Source organism: Chelonia mydas, chromosome 15 (genome assembly GCF_015237465.2).
Source record: "Chelonia mydas isolate rCheMyd1 chromosome 15, rCheMyd1.pri.v2, whole genome shotgun sequence".
Taxonomy (NCBI): Eukaryota; Metazoa; Chordata; order Testudines; family Cheloniidae; genus Chelonia; species Chelonia mydas.
Window position 1 is genome coordinate 60,807 of NC_057856.1, and position 8,985 is coordinate 69,791.

The following is an 8,985-nucleotide window of genomic DNA, read 5'->3' on the forward strand; positions in this document are numbered from 1 at the left end:
TGTAGGTGCAAGTGCTGGAGGAACCAGCTAGGGGCAGAGCAATTCTTGACCTGCTGCTCACAAACTGGGAAGAATTAGTAGGGGAAGCAAAAGTGGATGGGAAGCTGGGAGACAGCGACCATGAGATGGTCGAGTTCAGGATCCTGACACAAGGAAGAAAGGAGAGCAGCAGAATACGGACCCTGGACTTCAGAAAAGCAGACTTTGACTCCCTCAGGGAACTGATGGGCAGGATCCCCCGGGAGAATAACATGAGGGGGAAAGGAGTCCAGGAGAGCTGGCTGTATTTTAAAGAATCCTTATTGAGGTTACAGGAACAAACCATCCCGATGTGTAGAAAGAATAGTAAATATGGCAGGCAACCGGATTGGCTTAACAGTGAAATCCTTGCTGATCTTAAACACAAAAAAGAAGCTTACAAGAAGTGGAAGATTGGACAAATGACCAGGGAGGAGTAAAAAATATTGCTCAGGCATGCAGGAGTGAAATCAGGAAGGTCAAATCACACCTGGAGTTGCAGCTAGCAAGAGATGTTAAGAGTAACAAGAAGGGTTTCTCCAGGTATGTTAGCAACAAGAAGAAAGTCAAGGAAAGTGTGGGCCCCTTACTGAATGAGGGAGGCAACCTAGCGATAGAGGATATGGAAAAAGCTAATGTACTCAATGCTGTTTTTGCCTCTGTCTTCACGAACAAGGTCAGTTCCCTGACTGCTGCACTGGGCAGCACAGCATGGGGAGGAGATGACCAGCCCTCTGTGGAGAAAGAAGTGGTTCGGGACTATTTAGAAAAGCTGGACGAGCACAAGTCCATGGGACCAAATGTACTGCATCCGAGAGTGCTAAAGGAGTTGGCGGATGTGATTGCAGAGCCATTGGCCATTATCTTTGAAAACTCATGGTCATCACGCAAGGTAACTGGAAAAAGGCTACTGTAGTGCCCATCTTTAAAAAAGGGAAGAAGGAGGATCTGGGGAACTACAGGCCAGTCAGCCTCACCTCAGTCCCTGGAAAAATCATGGAGCAGGTCCTCAAGGAATCAATTCTGAAGCACTTAGAGGAGAGGAAAGTGATCAGGAACAGTCAGCATGGATTCACCAAGGGCAAGTCATGCCTGACTAATCTAATTGCCTTCTATGACGAGATAACTGGCTCTGTGCATGAGGGGAAAGCAGTGGACATGTTATTCCTTGACTTTAGCAAAGCTTTTGATCAGTAGCGTAGCTGGGGGAAGCGGGGCAGCAGCTGCTCCCCCACAGAACAGAAGTGGCACCTTTTTAATTACTTGGCGCCTTTTAAATTTGTACTCACCCGGCAGCGCTCCGAGTCTTCGGCGGCAGGTCAGGGGGAGCAGAGATTAAAAAAAGCGCCACCCCCTGGTACTCAGCTCCGGGTCTTCAGCAGCACTTTGGCGTCAGGTCCTTCACTCGTTCCGGTCTTCAGCGGCATTGCAGTGGCGGGGGGGGGGGGCACTGAAGGACCCCACCGCCCCACCACCGCAATGCTGCTGAAGACTGGAGCGAGTGAAGGACCTGACGCCGAAGTGCTGCTGAAGACCCGAAGCGCCGCCGGGTGAGTACCAGGGGGTGGTGCCTTTTTTTTCTCTCCACTCCCCCTGTTTTTTCCACCTCGCTATGCCACTGCTTTTGACACAGTCTCTCACGGTATTCTTGCCAGCAAGTTAAAGAAGTATGGGCTAGATGAACGGACTATAAGGTGGATAGAAAGCTGGCTAGATCGTCGGGCTCAACGGGTAGTGATCAATGGTTCCATGTCTAGTTGGCAGCCAGTATCAAGTGGAGTGCCCCAAGGGTCGGTCCTGGGGCCGGTTTTGTTCAATATCTTCTTTAATGATCTGGAAGATGGCGTGGATTGCACCCTCAGCAAGTTTGCAGATGACACTAAACTGCATTGCCAATAGCAGCGTCCCCACCATACCCAAGATGTACGCGGTCCCTGCAGGCTACAGAAGCACCTCACTGCACATGGACGGCTGGCTGATGCTGCTAGGCTCTCATTGGCCTGGTCAATCACCTGCAAGGAGAAGAGAGAGAGGCACGATGTCTAAAGCCAGCCTGATGGGGTGCTGGGTTGCCTTCTTCGCATGCAATGCACCCTCCTAAGCAAAGGGGCAGAGCAAGACTAGCCAAGGCCCATGTCTGATAGAACTATGCCGTCTCCCCCATGCCCAGGGCAGTGTGCAGCCCCTGCTGGCCGACATGGACTCAGTTCCCAACAGCTGCCTGCCCACATGACTTAAGGGATGTTCTGATGTGACCGGAGGAGCTGAGAGGGCCATCTCCGAGCCCAAGGGCATCTGCTCCTCTTCCCAGGGTCCTCCTGATAGCAGTGAGCTGGGAGCTATGCCCCGGCCACCATTCTCATCCACATCTTTTCCGGCCTGAAGGCCCAAATCTCAAGGTGCTGCCTTCCATGTCCCCTAGGCACACTCATCTCACACCCTTCTGACCTCGTCCTTCTGGGTTTCATCATCCAAGGCCCCTGCTCTGCCACAAACAGGACCAAAGTGAGATCCTAGCCTCTGGTCATGTGAGGCAATTCAGAGCACAGGCCACAACTCCCCAGTAAGTACCTTGATCAGAGGCCCAAGAGAGAAGCATCAGCCCCAACCCAGAGTGGGAAGGTCTGCTATTTGCTCCTCAGTGCACCTCAGCCCCACACATCCCTTGCTTGGCCCATCTAAGCAGGCCTCAGAACAGGGAGAGGGACTGATGGTTCAGGACAGTCTGAAGGGGGAGAAAATGGGAGCTAAGGAGGCTGAATATCAGGGAGTGTCTCCGGCATGCGGCAATTCACGGAGCTCCTGGGCACGGACACCAGGCTCTGCAAAGGTCCATCCACACTGCAGTGTAAGGGTTCGAACTCCGGCTCCAGCCTAAACCCCCTTCCGTCTACATACATCGCTCTAACCCAGAGCTCAGGACCCCATGGGGTGGAGGATCCGAGCCTGTGCCAAGCTGGGATCCAGGATATAAGCCCTACTGCTTTGTAGTGTAGACGCAGCCCCACTGGACTCATGCTCCAGAGGTATGCCTACACTGCAGTAAAACCCCCGTGGCTGGCCTGGGTCAGCAGACTTAGGTTGTGGGGCTGTAAAACTGCAGTAGATGTTTGGGCCCAGGCTGGAACCTGGGCTCTGTGATCCACCCCCTTGCAGGCTCCCAGAGCCCCAGCCTGAACATCGACACTGAGGTTTTAGAATCATAGAATCATAGAATCATAGAATATCAGGGTTGGAAGGGACCCCAGAAGGTCATCTAGTCCAACCCCCTGCTCAAAGCAGGACCAAGTCCCAGTTAAATCATCCCAGCCAGGGCTATGTCAAGCCTGACCTTAAAAACCTGTAAGGAAGGAGATTCTACCACCTCCCTAGGTAACGCATTCCAGTGTTTCACCACCCTCTTAGTGAAAAAGTTTTTCCTAATATCCAATCTAAACCTCCCCCATTGCAACTTGAGACCATTACTCCTCGTTCTGTCATCTGCTACCATTGAGAACAGTCTAGAGCCATCCTCTTTGGAACCCCCTTTCAGGTAGTTGAAAGCAGCTATCAAATCCCCCCTCATTCTTCTCTTCTGCAGACTAAACAATCCCAGCTCCCTCAGCCTCTCCTCATAAGTCATGTGCTCTAGACCCCTAATCATTTTTGTTGCCCTTCGCTGGACTCTTTCCAATTTATCCACATCCTTCTTGTAGTGTGGGGCCCAAAACTGGACACAGTACTCCAGATGAGGCCTCACCAGTGTCGAATAGAGGGGAACGATCACGTCCCTCGATCTGCTCGCTATGCCCCTACTTATACATCCCAAAATGCCATTGGCCTTCTTGGCAACAAGGGCACACTGCTGACTCATATCCAGCTTCTCGTCCACTGTCACCCCTAGGTCCTTTTCCGCAGAACTGCTGCCTAGCCATTCGGTCCCTAGTCTGTAGCGGTGCATTGGGTTCTTCCGTCCTAAGTGCAGGACCCTGCACTTATCCTTATTGAACCTCATCAGATTTCTTTTGGCCCAATCCTCCAATTTGTCTAGGTCCTTCTGTATCCTATCCCTCCCCTCCAGCGTATCTACCACTCCTCCCAATTTAGTATCATCCGCAAATTTGCTGAGAGTGCAATCCACACCATCCTCCAGATCATTTATGAAGATATTGAACAAAACCGGCCCCAGGACCGACCCCTGGGGCACTCCACTTGACACCGGCTGCCAACTAGACATGGAGCCATTGATCACTACCCGTTGAGCCCGACAATCTAGCCAGCTTTCTACCCACCTTATAGTGCATTCATCCAGCCCATACTTCCTTAACTTGCTGACAAGAATGCTGTGGGAGACCGTGTCAAAAGCTTTGCTAAAGTCAAGAAACAATACATCCACTGCTTTCCCTTCATCCACAGAACCAGTAATCTCATCATAAAAGGCGATTAGATTAGTCAGGCATGACCTTCCCTTGGTGAATCCATGCTGACTGTTCCTGATCACTTTCCTCTCCTCTAAGTGCTTCAGGATTGATTCTTTGAGGACCTGCTCCATGATTTTATAGCACCGCAGCCTGAGCTCAAGTCAGCTGCCATGGACCCACCATGGGCTTTTTGCTGCAGTGTAGACAAAATCCAGCAGTCCGCCAAAAGTATCCCACGATTCCATGGGCTGACTTTCTTTGTCCTCTGGACAGTCAAATTTGTTGGACAGTCACATTTTCCCCACACTGCACTGTGAACAAAGAGCTAGAGTGGCACTTTTTGGGAAGGCGCTAGGAAGTCTGGGACATGGGTGGGTGGACTCAGACCCACATAATGCAGTGTAGATGCTGGAGCCCCAGGCTGGAACCCAGGGATCAACTATTCCAAACCTGGAGTTACAAATGAGTGTAGATGCTCAAGCCATAAGTTAACAAACCCAGGGTCTGCTAACTCGAGTTCAGCTAACCCTGGGCTTCCATTACAACGTAAACAGACCCAAAAAGGCCAGCAATGGCCAGTCACAGTGATTCAAGTCCACACGGGGGCTGTCTCCTCATCTCTGTTCTCCAGGCAGGGGCAGATTAAGTTCGGACCTGTGGCCCCATACCTGCATCATGATGATGAGGGAAAAGGGGACTGATCCCACTACCAAAACCACAGGCGCCTACCACTCCCGCTATGGGAGCAATGTCCGGAGCGGTGCATAGCCGGCTGTCACAGCGACAGAGGCCAGCCAGTAGAGGGAGCCCTGCTCCCATGCACTGAACCCACAGAATGCACTTAGATGCTGGGCCCGAGGCCTTGAGGGAGGGAGAGAGCGCGAGTCCTTCCCACACCAAGTCTGTGTCTGGGCAGGGAGACTCAGGGCCCCCCAGCAGGCTTAGGGAGGGAGAGAAGGGCAGGAAGGAAGGTCAGGACTTTGAGTCAGTGCAGGGATTAGTTTGTGGGCCCCATTTGTCCAAAGCCCAGTGCCTGCGGGGGGTCGGGGGGGAGGGCAGAGAGCCACTCCCGCCAGGAGGGGGTGCTGAGGAGTGGGCGCTGCAGGCCAGATTTCGAGAAGTATCATAGAAGATTAGGGTTGGAAGAGACCTCAGGAGGTCATCTAGCCCAATCCCCTGCTCAAAGCAGGACCAACACCAACTAAATCATCCCAGCCAGGGCTTTGTCAAGTTGGGCCTTAAAAACCTCTAAGGATGGAGATTCCACCACCTCCCTAGGTAACCCATTCCAGTGCTTCACCACCCTCCTAGTGAAATAGTGTTTCCTAATATCCAACCTAGACCTCCCCCACTCCAACTTGAGACCATTGCTCCTTGTTCTGTCATCTGCCACCACTGAGAACAGCCGAGCTCCACCCTCTTTGGAACTCCCCATCAGGTAGTTGAAGGCTGCTATCAAATCCCCCCTTGCTCTTCTCTTCTGCAGACTAAACAAGCCCAGTTCCCTTAGTCTCTACTCGCAAGTCATGTGCCCCAGGCCCCTGATCATTTTTGTTGCCCTCCACTGGACTATCTCCAATTTGTCCACATCCTTACTGTAGTGGGGGCCCCAAAACTGGATGCAATATTCCAGATGTGGCCTCACCAGTGCCAAATAATCACTTCCCTCGATCTGCTGACAACGCTCCTCCTAATGGAGCCCAATATGCCATTAGCCTTCTTGGCAACAAGGACACACTGCTGACTCATATCCAGCTTCTCATCCACTGTAATCCCCAGGTCCTTCTCTGCAGAACTGCTGCTTCGCCAGTCGGTCCCCAGCCTGTAGCGGTGCATGGGATTCTTCCGTCTTAAGTGCAGGACTCTGCACTTGTCCTTGTTGAACCTCATCAGATTTCTTTTGGCCCAAACCTCCAATTTGTCTAGGTCACTCTGGACCCTATCCCTACCCTCCAGTATATCTACCTCTCCCCCAAGTTTAGTGTCATCTGTGAACTTGCTGAGGGTGCAATCCAACCCATCGTCCAGATCATTAATAAAGATGTTGAACAACACCAGCCCCAGGACCAACCCCTGGGGCACTCCACTTGATACTGGCTGCCAACTGGACATCGAGCCGTTGATCACTACCCACTGAGCCCAACGATGTAGCCAGCTTTCTATCCACCGTATAGTCCATTCATCCAAACCATACCTCTTTAACTTGCTGGCAAGAATACTGTGGGAGACCGTATCAAAGCTTTATTAAAGTCAAGATATATTACGTCAACTGTTTTCCCCCTACCCACAGTTATCTCATCATAGAAGGCAATCAGGTTGATCAGGCATGACTTGCCCTTGGTGAATCCATGTTGACTGTTCCTGATCATCTTACTCTCCTCCACGTTCTTCAAAATGGTTTCCTTGAGGACCTGCTCCACGATTTTTCCAGGGACTGAGGTGAGGCTGACCGGTCTGTAGTGTTACCAGATTTGCCCGTTACTTTGGGGTATGCTCATTTATTAGGGTTATTCTTAGGAGGGGTGGGGGGAGGTTCTGTAATTCTATTAATGTACTGCTTATGTCACTTGTGTGTTCATATGGAGCTCTATTCCTCCCTTCCGCAAGTCCCCTCCCAACGGAGCTATCCTGCAGAACATAGGTTCCCCAGGGCTGGGTTCCTCCAGCCCTAGAACCAGATGAACACACACACACACACACACACACACACACAAACAGAGCAAGTCTGAGCGGACTGGATCAATCAGCACTTTCAAGCTGTCACCCTTATATGCCCCTGGGCTTGATAGGCTGGGCCAGGCAGCACTTTCAAGGTGCAAACCTTATATGCCACAAGTTTAGCATGTCCCTATCCCCACTTTCACGTCACAATTGTACTGGTAATAACCCACTTGATGAGCAAACCCCACAGTATTTTAGGCACTACAGGGATCTTTAGCTTAGGTAAGAGAAGCGTTGCTGCAGAGTGAATGGGGAAGCTAAAAACACAAAAAAGTAAAGTTCAGAGAGAGTGAGACAAACAACCCGCTTAACCATAAAAGTTATTTATTGAATAATAGTGATAACTACACAAGGAGAGCCTAAACCAACATAACAGTTACAATATTAAAAGGTGAATACCTGAGGTAGAAAAGAAAACACAGAGAGAGAGAGAGAGATCTCACCCACTCCATGGATCTTGAACTGGTTGGGGTTCCCAGGTGATGGTGGTTGTTCAGGGTCCTGAGTGCTGGATACAGGCAGAGCCCCCAGCATGATCAGTCAGGAGAAGATGGACTCCCAGTGGAACCGATAGAGAGTTTGAGTCCATGCATCAGAACACTGACTGGAACATAGGTAGGGATTTTTGTAGAGAAACAACAATGGTACAAGGGAGAACACTAGATTTGTTTATGCATAAACTGATTACTCAAGGGTTTTCTTTAGGCTAGATAATAGGAGCTTATCACTCTTGGCTATGGGTGGTGTTTTCTTCCAGGGAGCTCACAATGCAATTAGGCTGTTTCAGTATTTTGGATATCAATCAAGGATTCGTTACTAGAATTGTCTGATAATTGCTGAGCTGGGTGTGTGCAGGCGTAGGTTCATTAACATCGGGAGCAGAGATCCCCCATGATGCAGTGCTTCTCTGCTTTTCTGGTCCCAGAAAGTTCTCTGTTCTCCATTCTGTATGCTAATGCAGATGTCCCTCTGTCCCATCTTTCATGCAGATGAGGCTAGGGGAGTTGCCCCTTGTAGCAGGCTGATGACTCACCAGTGTGGTGCCTCCTGCTGGTCATCCTGGGAATTAGCTCTTCCAGCCCAGAGCACCCTCTCCAGGACGGTGTCTTGCCTGCTGCTGGCCCCCATGTCTCTCCCAGACCCCGGTGCCCCTCTACGTCAGGGTTCTGCCCCCATCAGTAACCAACAACCTGGGTCTCCCCACCCAGGGGAACCCTGAACCCTCTATCCCCACCTTGCCTCAGTGGCTACTGCCAGTCACCATCTAGCCCCTGCTCACTGGGGCAGACTGCAGTCTGTAAACCACTCATCATCGGCAAGGGGGTAGGACCTACTGCCTTTGCCTATCCCCAGGCTGCCCCTCTGCAGCCCCAGTACCTTTCCGGGCCTTTAGCAATGCCTACAGCCTAGGGGTTTTCCAGGCTGGAGCTCCCCAACTCCCTCTGCCCTTCCCCAGCCCTGCTCCATTCCAGGTACCCTTCTCTCCCAGCAGCCAGGTCCTTCTCTCTCCACTGCTAGAGAGAGACTCTACCTGAGCTCCTGGCTCACAGCCCTTTTATAGGGCCAGCTGTGGCCTGATTGGGACATGGCCCCAGCTGTAGCTGTTTCCCCAATCAGCCTAGGCTTTTCTCTAGGCCTGGCCCTCTCCAAGGGCACTAGTCCTGTCCATGCTCTGGTACCAGCTCAACACCCTGGTCCCGGCCCCAGATTTCCTGGCCAACCTCCGGACATTGATTCTGGAGTTCTTCTGGTCAGGAATGCACTGGGTCTCTGCAGGGGTTCTCCATCTGCCCCTGGAGGAGGGAAGGCAGGGCCTGAAGTGTCTCCGCACCCAGGTCCATGTCTT